Source organism: Mauremys mutica, chromosome 4 (assembly GCF_020497125.1).
Source record: "Mauremys mutica isolate MM-2020 ecotype Southern chromosome 4, ASM2049712v1, whole genome shotgun sequence".
NCBI classification, from domain to species: domain Eukaryota; kingdom Metazoa; phylum Chordata; order Testudines; family Geoemydidae; genus Mauremys; species Mauremys mutica.
Genome location: NC_059075.1, coordinates 3,842,734 through 3,855,687, shown reverse-complemented (window position 1 = coordinate 3,855,687; position 12,954 = coordinate 3,842,734).

Below are 12,954 nucleotides of genomic sequence, written 5' to 3'. Positions count from 1 at the left end.
CTGGAACTGTGAAGGCTAGATTATATATATTTATTTATTTTAAATGATGAGCTGAGATTCCCACATAATGACCTGACCCAAGAAGCTGAAGTTTATTGCGAGATACAGGATATAAAGAGCTGACAATGCTGGAGCTAGGTAGCCAAAGTCTAACCATTTTGCTGAAGGCATTTTCAGAGTTGCTTTGTGATCAGGTTTTGTTGGGGTTTTTTTTAAACTAGCCATTAGTTACAGTTCCACTGTTATTTAGTGGACTGGCAAGGTCGTCCTCATCTCAGAGATAATAAATGGCTGTCCTTAGAGGCTGGCTAAGCAGTGACTGTCTATTGAGCTCTTTTGATCTTTCTTCATCGTAAGTCAATCCCTCTGGCCCACTGATCATTTCTGTCACTCCTCTCTGACCTCTCTCCAGTTTGTCAAAGTCTTTCTGAAAATGAGCTTCCCAGAAGTGTGTAGTATTCAGGTGCATTAGTTTATTAATGCTGAAAGATATAATCCATGGCACTTTACAGACACAGAATAAGAGGTTTCAACTCAAACCCAAAAGGAGTTCACAATCTAAGGGCCTAGTCCTGTAACCCTTACATGTAAGAGTAACCCCATTGTAGAGCTTGATTCTACGTGCCCAAGCTCCTCATACGTGACCCAAAGTGAACTCGGCAGACTGGAGAATCTTAGTTTAGAGCAAAGTCTGATTCCCCACAGACCAACATCGCGTAGGGCTTGTCTACATAGAGCATCAGGCCACCCCAGAAGGTGTCAATTCTAATCTGCATAAGCATTTTGTGCGCTAAGGTGCCTTTGGGGACCCTGCTGGTGCATGCTGAAGGGTCCCCAGTGAAACAGGACTGCATCAGTGCACAAACAGTACTACACTAGTGTGCACTGGGGAACTTTTCGTGCGAGTGGAGTGGGGTGGCTGCCCCACTCCTGGAGAACACGGATTAAAAGCAGCCAAGCTAGGCTGATTGGGGAAAGCAGCCTCAGCTGGGGCCACGTCCAATCTACTAAACCAAAGCCACCTGCCCCACTGTTCCCCAGAACGTAGGGCAGGAGGCAGCCCCAAATAGAGTGCCCAGCCACAGCAGGCCGGGGCATAACCAATGTTCACACACCTCAGTTTTTCCTCTCAGGTAATCCAAGGACTCTATCGCAGGTTCTCTTGACTCAATCATACCCTCTGCTTGGGGCTGGTTTATTATGCAAACATAGGCAAATGGTTCAAAACACAAATGGACTAGGTGTTGGGATTTCTTGCATGGTGGGGATAATTCCCAGGTCATCTCCTCCTTCAACACCCCATGTACCACACACCAGCACCTTTGGCCACAGCTGGACTCTGTCAGTCCTCTTCTGGCCCTCTGCCAGGACAGCACCCCAGCACTTCCAACCAAATCAGCCTCATCAGGGAAACATCCCTCACCCACCCCGGCTCCTAGGTCCAGCTCTTCAGTGCGGTGACATTAGCAAACAAGATCCTCCACTGCTCCTCAGCCACCAGATCTCTCCAGCCCTTGGCTTCAGCTCTCTGGCTAGAAGTCCGACCTGCCCTTCTCCTGACTGAACAAGATCATCTCTCAGATTCTTCCTGCTCTTTTATAACCAAAGTATCTGTTTTGGCACAGGGGAACTAGACCTGCTTCATTTATGAGAGCCAGCCACCCCGTGATAGTCTCTATCTTACATGGGAGCTGCAGGGCAGGGGCACAAGGTGGAAGAATATGGTGGGAGACAAACTATGACAAATTATTTCATCATCATTTCATTACTTTCAGAGAAAGGGCATAAATATATTTTAACCAGGGCTTAATTTGTGCCAGTGTTGAGCACTGGCACCTCTAGGCTTGGCACATCAGTTCTGAAAGCAAAAACAGTTGCTTGAGCACTTCTTCCATTACAAATTAAGCACAGATTTTAACCCGGAATTTGCAGGATGACGTGTGGATTTGGAGAAAGCTGCAATGTTTTAAGGGCTCCTCCCTAATTCCCGTGTAAGTGATTGTCCCTGGGAAGATTTTTCACTGATTTAAGAAGAAGGCTGGCAAAGGGAAATGGTGAAGATAGGGCAATAAATCATGGCTCTGTTAGATTTGATTTATACCTGAATGCATTTGGTGGGTTATTTGTGGAGAAAACATCCTATAGTGGAACCCTGCAGCCCCTTAGAACTTTGATAGCCAACCAATTACCTGTCAACACTAAACTCAGAAGGTATTTAATAGCATTAGCCAACCCATTATGCAATTCTCACTTATCACAGTCTCTTGGATTTAGGCCTATTGTACTTTACCTTCCGACCATGTAAAATGCTACTGAAATCACGGTCTTTAGAACATTGACAATACCAGGCTTCAAAGAACAGAAGCAAAAGAAACTTGGATTATATTTAACTCGCGTACACATTTGTCATTTAAACTGCTATGGCCATTCATCTGAAGCCACGATTTGCCCATCATTTTAATTTTGGGTTCGTTTAAGCTACATGAACATAAAAGTAATAATTCTCAGGCATTTCTTCAATGTTCTGCAATACAGTTGTGTAATAACTAGTACTAAAGGGACTGTGGAGCAGAGACTCTTAACTTTGCTGTAATTTACCAACCCGATAATTAAACTCAACTCCATGCTGGGAGATAGCTTTATATGACATGCAGTAAATTCTTGAAAATAGCACTTCCCTTTAAAGCTAGAACAAAAAACCCTTTGTATTAGTGAGAGAGCCTTCCCATAGTACTTGTTCTCAGACCTCCTGAGTTTCCCAGATACTTCACAGACCCTTAAGGCCAAATCCTGAGATCTTCACTTGGGCAAATGCCCACTTAATGGGAATTGGCCTACATAAGGGATCTCAGATTGTAGCACACAGGAATAAGAGCTGAATGAGAGTTGTTAAATAATTTCATCCAGCCACAGTCATTGTTCTCTAGAATATATTTCCCAGTGTTTTTTCCAGTCTTGTTTTAAATATTTCAACCAATTATTCTTCTACCAATTCTCATGAGAGTCTATTCAACAAGCTAATGCATCTCACTGCCAGTGATAGTTCAATTTGTCCCTTTCTCCATTTTATCCCATTATTTCTAGCTATAGCATGGGATCATTCCCCCTGCCCATGCAGAAGGGCTATCAAAAAAAAAAAATCAGATGGACCTCCAAGGAACATCACAATACAAAGGATTAGTTAATGGCCCTATCGCACCTTTGAAATGCTACATGCAAGGAAGCTCGTCCTGTGGACGTGAAAGCTGAATAAAAGGAAATAAAACAAAGTCACAGGGAAGACTTTGCATCTCTTCACTGTTTGAACTCACAGAGCCAGAGCCACCAAACTGAAGCCAGAGATCCACAGGGGCTACCTTTTGGGCCCAACCTGAAGGACATTTTGAATTGACAGATCACCTACAATGCAGTCACTTAGGATTTAGATGGTATCTCATTTGTGTGTGTGTGTGTGTGTGTGTGTGTATATATATATTTTCTTTCTTTAACCTGTAAATAACTCCTCTCTTTTTCTTAGTTAATAAATAGTTAGATAGCCAGCCCTGTAAACAACTACAGGTGTTGTCTTTGGTGTAAAATCTATGGTACCAATTGATCTGGGGCAAGTGACTGGTCTCTTGGGACTGGAAGCAACCTGACTGTGATGTGAATTTTGGTGCTAGTGACCATTTATCACTAAGTCCAGTCTGTCTGTGTGGTAAAATAGACCGGAGGACCTAAAGATATGGTCTGGCACTCCATGGTAAAACTGTTAAACGTGAACTCCTGAACCACTGTGATACCAGCGTGGTGATATCCAATTATAGAACATACCACCAGTTTGGAGTGTCTATCTGCCCTGAGATTGGCTCATGTCTTGAGCCAGTCCAGACAGTGTGACAACTAATTACAGGCTCACACTTTACTGCCCGCTTCCAGGCCAGCTGAGGGTCACCCGAGACATGTGGTGAAGCTCCACCAATCCACATACCCTTCCCCTCTCCCACTTTATTCAGACCTTGGGGAGGAGACTTTTTCCACTGCTATCTCCACCATCTCCAGTGAGGCCAGACAGCGTCAGGTCATTCCAAGGACAGAGGTGAAGAACAGGGCCTGAGCGCCTCATTAAAACACCCTTCAGATACTTGCCAGTGGTTTATCATACCCTCCTTTATGTCCCAATCATGCAGCTGAAGCTGTCCAGGTGGCCCCACCAGAACTCTGCCTAGGTATGGGCTCCACCAGCACAGATGCAAGGGACACACCAAGGCCGTAATCCCTGGTGGATGTTCTCACATGCAGATCAAGCAGAGGTTTTGCCCAAGTGCCCTTACATCTTTAAAGCCTGCTCCTAAAAGTTGAATATATTTCATGGAACACGTATGGCCTGATTCTTACTTTACACCAACACAGCTCCACTGATTTTAATGGAGTCATGCCTGGGATAAATGAGGTAAGACTCAGACCCTTGTAATCAACCTCTGTTTCATTAAGAACATTTAATTGAGCACTGATCCTACTGAGGTATAGCTCCAACCCCAAAGATGCCCAATGAAGAAACCACTCAGATTCCAGGAAGGTTCTGTTGTTCCACGTGAGAAGTTCTTGGTTCTGTAGCCCTCGATTCTTCAAAAAAAATCGCTGCTTTATGCACAGATACTGTCTCTGAGGTTACGCAGGGTCCCACCATCTCTCGTCTTCCCCTTCCTCCCCCCGCCAGGGAACTGCATCCGTAAATCACTGTGCCAATAGCAAAGCATGACAATTCTAGTGCCTCTTACCTGAATGAATCCTTGATCACATTAAGACTTCTTATGTGGATCATTTTTAATTCAATTTAAAGGGAGGTAATTGCTCACTTCAGTTGTTAAGGCTCTCTAGGGGACACTTACAATAATAACCATAATCATTTAGTGTGGGAATTGCTATATGCAGCTCGCCCAGATTAATCCACAATTGGGCATATTTAAAAAAAAAATCCCTGGAGAGATTACTACCACCTTACCAATTTAACATCTTAAAATAATGTTCTCATTATATGGCTTAAAAAAAAACAAACAAACAGGCTTTTACAGGAGATAGGAGAAGTGTAATCTGGTTTAGTGGAATACAACCAAACTAAAGTTATTATACAGAAAAAAGGATAAGCAGCCTGGCTGAACAGTGGGGACTTGAGACCTAGCTATGTAAGCGGGCTGGGCCTGAGACAGCATTAAGGCCCCTCTCAACAACACCACGACATGAATGTCCACATCTGTTATTGTCAGGTAAAGTGACATGAGCCGAAGGACACAATGGGGAAGCAGAGTTAAGACGGCAGCACCTGGTCTGCGGTGTGTTGAGCAGGCCAGGAATTTTTGTTGTTGTTAGATAATGCCAGTTTGTTCAAATTGAAATTGTTGCAGGAATCAATATAGATTTCAACAACCTTTCATAGAGGAGGATTCTCAGGTTCAAGATGGAATTTTGAGAGAGTTGTATCCCAGACCCTGTTCTGCTTGATTTTTGTTTTGTCCCAATGCAGAATGGGACATTTTTCAAAAATCTTTTCAAGAGGGGAAAACCATTTTACACCCAACTCTAGAGATGTACATTAGTTGTGGTGTTGGACAAGTGCTTGGGACAGTAGAGCATATGTACTACAATGTGGCTTTACTTTTCACATCCTTGCTTTTGCGGTTTTGTGCCAGGGCTGGTACACCTACCATATACCTAAGTGATTCACAATTAAGCTTTTTGTGTATTGATTGTGTGATATGAAGAAAAAGTGTTAATGCAATGTCAACAAGGAGTCCTTGTGGCACCTTAGAGACTAACCAATTTATTTTGGCATAAGCTTTCATGGGCTAAAACCCACTTCATCAGATGCATGGAGTGAAAAATACAATAAGCAGAATATATATTCTAATACATGAAAAGATGGGAGTTGCCTTACCAACTGGGCTATTCTCAATAGTTGACAAGAGAGGGTGAATACCAAGGGAGGAAATACCAAGCCAGTCCTCGCTTACAGACAGCCCCCCCACACCCCAACCTGAAGCAAATACTCACCAGCAACTACACACCACACAACAAAACACCAACCCAGGAACCAAACCCCACTGCCAACTCTGTGCACATATTTATTCAAGGGACACCATCATAGGACCTAACCACATCAGCCACACCATCAGGGGCTCATTCACCTGCACATCTACCAATGTGATATATGCCATCATGTGCCAGCAATGTCCCTCTGCCAAGTACATTGGCCAAACCAGACAGACTCTATGCAAAAGAATAAATGGACACAAATCAGACAAGAATTATAACATTCAAAAACCAGTAGGCAAACACTTCAATCTCCCTGGACACTCAACAAAAAACTTCAAAAACAGACTCCAACAAGAAACTGCAGAACTGGAATTAATTTGCAAAACTGGACACCATCAAACTAGGCCTGAATAATGACTGGGAGTGGCTGGGTCACTACAAAAAGTAATTTTCCCTCTGTTGATACTCATAGCTTCTTATCAGCTGTTGAAAATGGGTCACCTTGATTGCACTGGCCTCATCAGCATGACAAAAGGAATTTTCACTCCCTTGGTATTCACCCTTTCTTGTCAACTATTGAGAATAGGCCACTTCCACCTTAATTGAATTGGCTAGTTAGCACTCAACCGCCACTCCATGGATCTGATGAGGTGGGTTTTAGCCCACAAAAGCTTATGCCCAGATAAATTGGTTAGTCTAAGGTGCCACAAGGATTCCTCATTGTATTTGCTGATACAAAAAACACTACTGCTCTGAAACCCGTTAATGCAATGTGTTACGGCTATGCTGACCATAAGTCTCATTTTGGCCGGGACAGTCCCCTTTTTAAGCTGTCCCAGACATCCTGACCTTTGGGAAAACTGTGCGCTTGTCTCGTTTGTCTTGCCAACTGATCATCAGTAAGGCTACGATTTAGTCATGGAGGTCACAGAAGTCACAGAATACGTGACTTCCAGCAACTTCTGTGACTTGAGCCTGCGGTGGTTGGGAGCTGCAGGGTCCCGCGGGGGCAGGGAGCTGTGGGGTACCCTGACACCTTTGGTGGCCCCTGGAGCTCCCAGCTGCTGTAGGGGGAACCCCCTGGAGTTGTAGGTGGAGGGGGTACCCTGGAGGTCCTGACTGCCACAGGCAGCGGGGGCACCCCACAGATCCCAACTGCTGCAGCTGCGGGGGACCCACAGATCCCCATTTTGTCCTGGATATTTTTAGTAAAAGTCAAGGACAGATCAGGGCTTCCGTGAATTTCTCTTTTTTGCCCGTGACTTTTACTAAAAATATCTGTGACAAAAACTTGGCCTTAATCATCAGTTGGCAAGAACAAATGGGGCAAGTGCACTTGTTTTGCCAAAAAAGAGGGGGTGGGCCACACCAGGGGGGTGCAGAGGAATGTTTTTTTGGTGGGGGAGGAGTGGAAATACGAGGCCCCAGTCCTGGGCGGTCAGCCCCAGCCATCGCTGCAGGGGCGCTCAGATGAGCAGCGATACCCAGTGGCTCAGGCCAGCCTCACAGAGTGTCCTGTTTTAACTTTGAGAAATATTGTCACCTTGGCTAAGGCTGTGAGATCAACTATTCAGAAGTCATAGCAAATGCAGGATCTTCTCTTCCTCTTTTGTTTGTAGCCCCTTTTTGTTATTAACAATATATCCTGAAATATGCAGGGTGCGTAGCATAGCCAGACAAGCGTAGCATTCGGAATGCTGATTTTTTGCAGAAGGACATGCAATTATTAAATATCGGCTTTTTCTTGTATACTTCCTGGGCTATATTAATTATTCATTCATAGTGTTCAAAAACAACTTCCAAAAGACTTAACACATATTGACCTTGCTACCCCACTGTGCTGCTCAGATCTATGCTGGTGTCATTCCACTCGAGCCAATGGAGTTACACTGGGATGCAGTGGTGAATGAAGCCCATCTTTTGTGGTGCTTACCCAGCAGAGGGCAGCAGGTCACTTGGACACACAGGAAGTGCATCTTGCGTTGTAATTGGCATTATGTGATAGTGTTACATACCAGAAAAGCATAGCATGGAGATTTCAAGGCTAGATTTAAGTTTTTCTAACACCTTTCCCAATAAACAATTACTTCCACCAAAAATATTTTGTTTCAAAATGGCCTCAACTCCATTTATGCCTGCTTGCATATAATAAAAATATACATGCAAACAGCCCACTCTTCCTTAGTTTACATATGGAAAGAGTTTTCGCATATGAAAACTGTTTGGACACTCATGCAACCAAATTTTTACACAAGGATTTGCATTAAAATCTTCTTCACCCATGGTAATAAACCACAGAGATGGGTCTCAAAAAAGAGGATTAAATAGACAAATCAAGCTGTAAATAAACAGCCAACAGGATATTTAGGGAAGCAATTCTTCCTATGTTTAGTCCTTCCAATACCCATTTCACATAAAAATCAGACAGTGTCTATTAGAAGGTATTCAGAACTTGCTATAGGAATTTTAAAAAAAAACTGCAAACTCTCCCTAGAAGTACTATCTTAAAGGAGACCATGCTTTTTGATTGCTATTTATGGCAATAAAAAACGAAAGGAAATAATCCCATCATAATTTTGCTTTGTGACACAACATTCAGCAATTCCCTGTGTACAGAGCAGAATAAAGATCAGCGTTGCTTTTCTTTTTAATTGTTCCTTTGAATATGCCATTCCCTCTGATTTAGAACAAGCAACTAATAAAAGCCAGAAGGGCATGATATCTGAAATTCTGATCTGAAGTAGGAAGGAAACACTATTCCTGAAATCATTAAGTATCTGGAAGGCTGGAGGCCAGCAGGGATCAGGGTGGTGTTTGATATCTAGGTTGTTCTAAGAAAACATTACAGCCCAATAGATTAGGATAGAGCTGTACACAAAGTAATATATAGTACAAGATATCACAAGCCACAGGAGTAATATACAAAAATAAAAGGCTGTTACAGGTACTTAGCCTGCTGTGTTGGTTAGGTGCCAGCAGATATTAAACATGTTTTTATTTAATTTTTTGTTCTCTTTAAGAATTTTATTTCCCCCACTCATTTTGCTTGAAATATAGTCCAAAGTCCTGTGTCTATCCCCCTGTGGAAAAGGCCTACAGAATGTAAAAGAGAAGGATTATCTTGCTACAGAATGTCTTAGCTGACCTGCAGAATTCTAGAGCTGGAATATAATTCTTTACTAATAAATTCTGCAGGTTGCTGTCAAAATGCCCTAGAAGGGATTAATTCTCATTCAATCATGTGAGTTTTAGAGTAATTTCTATAGAACCCTGCTTAATGCTTGTAGATTACTGTTGGTTTTATCTCAATTAAATTATGTAGGACTTTCCCATAAAGGTACAGCACAAATCAAATCCACTCTGGCATTATTATGGTGCACTCTGCAAACGCAAAAAAAGCTTTGCCTTTCTTCCAGACTGTGCTATGCAGTCTATATCGAGGGCACTTCACCTACCATCTAAATGCCACCACCTGTGGAGTGACACATGACCGTGCCAACCACATTAAATAGCACAGCAGCTGAGGATAGACAGTGAAGAAAAAGAAACTCTCCAGTTGGAATTGCTGTTGAGTGTATCACATGCCAGATAAGCCCCTGATCCTGCATGCAAACATGATTTCAGTTAAACACATGCAGTGGGCCTTCATGTTAAGCACATGTACTCATGTTAGCAGAATTGGGGCCCCAAAATTGCATTAATATTATGTAAATTCTCAAAGAAAGTATTGGCGGGAGGGACCACTACCTGCTGTAGTTACAAGTAGCAACTAAGATCTTTAAAACCATCTAGCTCTTGTTTTTTAACTTTGCACGTTTGACAGTACAGTCCATTTCATTGTTTCCATTACAATGTGAGTTATCCTTGCTGAGGAGAGCCTTATAAACATCAAGCAGGGGGCAGAAAAATTCTTAGTAAAAAATTAAGGATTTTGTTTTAAAGATTTGAGACAGTTTAAAAGGTTCTTCCATCAGAAGTTGGAATTTATTGAGACTAGAAATTCAAGTTGACAGTATCCCTTGAAATGATCTTACAGCCTGTTGTGTTTCTACAGTACTTTTTTTTTTGTCGTCAGAATATTGCCAAACCCTCCCCCACCCTCACCCCCCAAAAAATCATTGTGTTTAAGATATTTTTGGCCAACAAAGACAAGCCAGTTTTAATGATATTTTGCTAAACAAATAATTTCTTCTCAGAGTTTCTGCTCATCCAAAGGCTTGTTCCAATGTATACTTTAGAACTTAATGGAGTATGCAAATTTTTCATAAAGGGAGAATCTACTAGAAACACTGTTAGAGCCTTATGGACTGCAACACAGATGTATGCCACTGTAATAGCCCAATACAAGAAGCTGGGGGGGCGGGAAGTATATATCCAGCAAATAACCATGCTGTGTATACACAGAGCTCATCCTGACTCAGAAGCTTTCTCCTACCACACATGCTGGGCTGGCAGTACATCTTAGTGCAGTGAACGAAAACAGGACAATCAAAATAATGGGGAGAGGTAGTTACTGGAGGACATAGTAATGGAAGAGACAGCACGGTTTGAATAGATAAAGCAAGTGCAAAACTAAGTGACGTTAAAGTAGGCAGTATGTATTCCTCAACTCCCACGGTAAGAAAGGAAAGGACAGTAGAGACCCTGCTGCTGTGAAAGCATCACATAAGAGGTTAGCATGATTGCAGACAACTGCCAAGGGCTTACGCCTCAACCAGTATAAAACCGTGTTTTTGTTTGGTTCCACATTAACTGGGATTCAAACAAAGGTAGCAGAGGAAGTTGGCTGAGGCGGTGCCATTTAGAGTAGCAAATTCACATTGGGTGCAGGGCTCTTTACTCCCCATCACTGCAAGGGGCATTTGCTTACACACCACATAACTCTGAACAGCCAGAATATAGGCCATGCCTTACACTTTGGATGGAAAAAAAATAGACCTCAACATTTGCTAAGCACGGTAACAATAAGGAATTTAAAAAGTGTTTTACTGAATTGAGCACAGACCACGGCATTTTGGATGCTTTTCCAGAGAATTATACTTCTGTGAAGTATAATTATACTTGCATCTGAAGAAGTGGGTATTCACCCACGAAAGCTCATGCTGCAAAACGTCTGTTAGTCTATAAGGTGCCACAGGATTCTCTGCTGCTTTTACAGATCCAGACTAACACGGCCACCCCTCTGATACTTCTGTGAGGTATCAGCAAGTAAGGAGAATGACTAAGCAGAAAGCCACAGTTGCAGCCAACAAGGCTAATGTTTGTAATTCTGTAAGGGGGTACTCACCACTGGAATGCCTCCTTGTAGCTGGGTCTGGGAATTAGCTCTGACAGGGTCTGGTGCTCCTTCCTGGCAATTGTTCACACAATGGTTCCTCTCTCTCTGGGACCTAGGATGCTCCCTCTTTGTGACTCAGCCCTCCAGCCAGGTCACTAGTCCTCCCACTCCAGTGTATCAAAGTCCCCCTGGGCAAGGTGTCCATATACCATAATCAAGCAGTCTTCTGCTCCAACTCCAGATCCAGTGCTACTTTCTTCATGGCTTGTATGGGAACCTGAGCCCACCCATCCACTATTCCATGTTCCAGGCCAGGGACCCTATGCCTAGCAACCACAGACTACCCAATCTCAGTCTCCCTCAGCTCCTTTTTCTCTATCTCCTGGCTCACCTCTGGGTTTACCAGCCTGAGCTGCCTCTGCTCCCAGTGCCTATCCCACCCACCTGGCTTCTTGCCACACTCTGTAGTCCAGAGCAGGATCCCAGGGCTCACACTCCCCCTAGAACTCCTTCTTGTCTCTAGCCAACTCCCTTTTTCTCACAGGAGTAGCCATAAAGTTCCTTCCCCCACCCCCACTTGCTGGTTTCATATAAGCTTAGCCTGCCCCTGCTCAGCTGGGCTTCTCCTCAGTTAGATTTGATCAGTGCCTGGCTCTCCTCCAGGTGCAGCCTATAAGGTCAATTGGCTCTTTTTAACCTGCTTGGGCCGTGCCTGGGGCAGGTACCCCATCACAAACAGGCCAGATTTAAACAGCAAAACTCAACTTGGGGTGTAACAAGGCCAGCTGTCCCCTCTGCCTTTAAAAGCAGCAAGTCTCCGAGCCCTTCCCCTGTTCAAGGTGAGGGCAAGAGGCTGAGCTGGTGTCAGATACTTTGCTCACGGGACTCAGATACCGTGAGAAGGTTCAGGAAGAGTAACAGTCATGGCATTTTTCTTACTAAAGCCCCCGTCCTGCAATGGAACTGGCAAGTGCAGACCCTTCTGTCCAAGCCAAGTCTCAGTCTGTCAGTGTAGTTCTGCAGGGAGTGAGAACCTGCCCTTGCAGATCCCATTGCAGGGATGGATGATGCAAGCAGGAGGAACTGTCGCGCTTGGGAATCTCTTATATCCAAGATGGGATTGTCAGGAGTGCTCTCTGTTGACCTATGGCTGCTCCTATCGAGGAGACTGGGAATGTTCCCAGTCCCAAGGGATTTTTTTTTTAATTCCAACCCTTTACTTTATGTAAAACCTGTTTTGATTGACTCTGACTTACCTCCACACCTGCTGTTTCCTGTGTTCACATGTAATGGAAAAAAGGCCATTTTAAAGATAGAAATTTAGCAGCTGCTTAACCTTTATTCTGAAATTCTTTTTTCCCCTGCTTTAAAAAAAGTACTTTTTAGTGTAAGCAAGTAATTAATGTTGGAAAAGCATTGGCTGCACTAATGCACTGTGATTTATTAGCAGTGATGAGATATCCCAATTCAACCCTATTAAAGAGAACTAATGCTGCTGGGGGTCTCTTACCGTCTTAGCAGCATCAAGCTCAGGTCCCAGAATTTTTGACCCAGACTGATCCATTTCCAGTTGAACTTCAGCATCATTTTCTAAAAGAACCAGGGACATTTCCAAATAAAGAAACTGAAACAGAACAGAAACTGAAAGTGAGGCTGGGGCATGT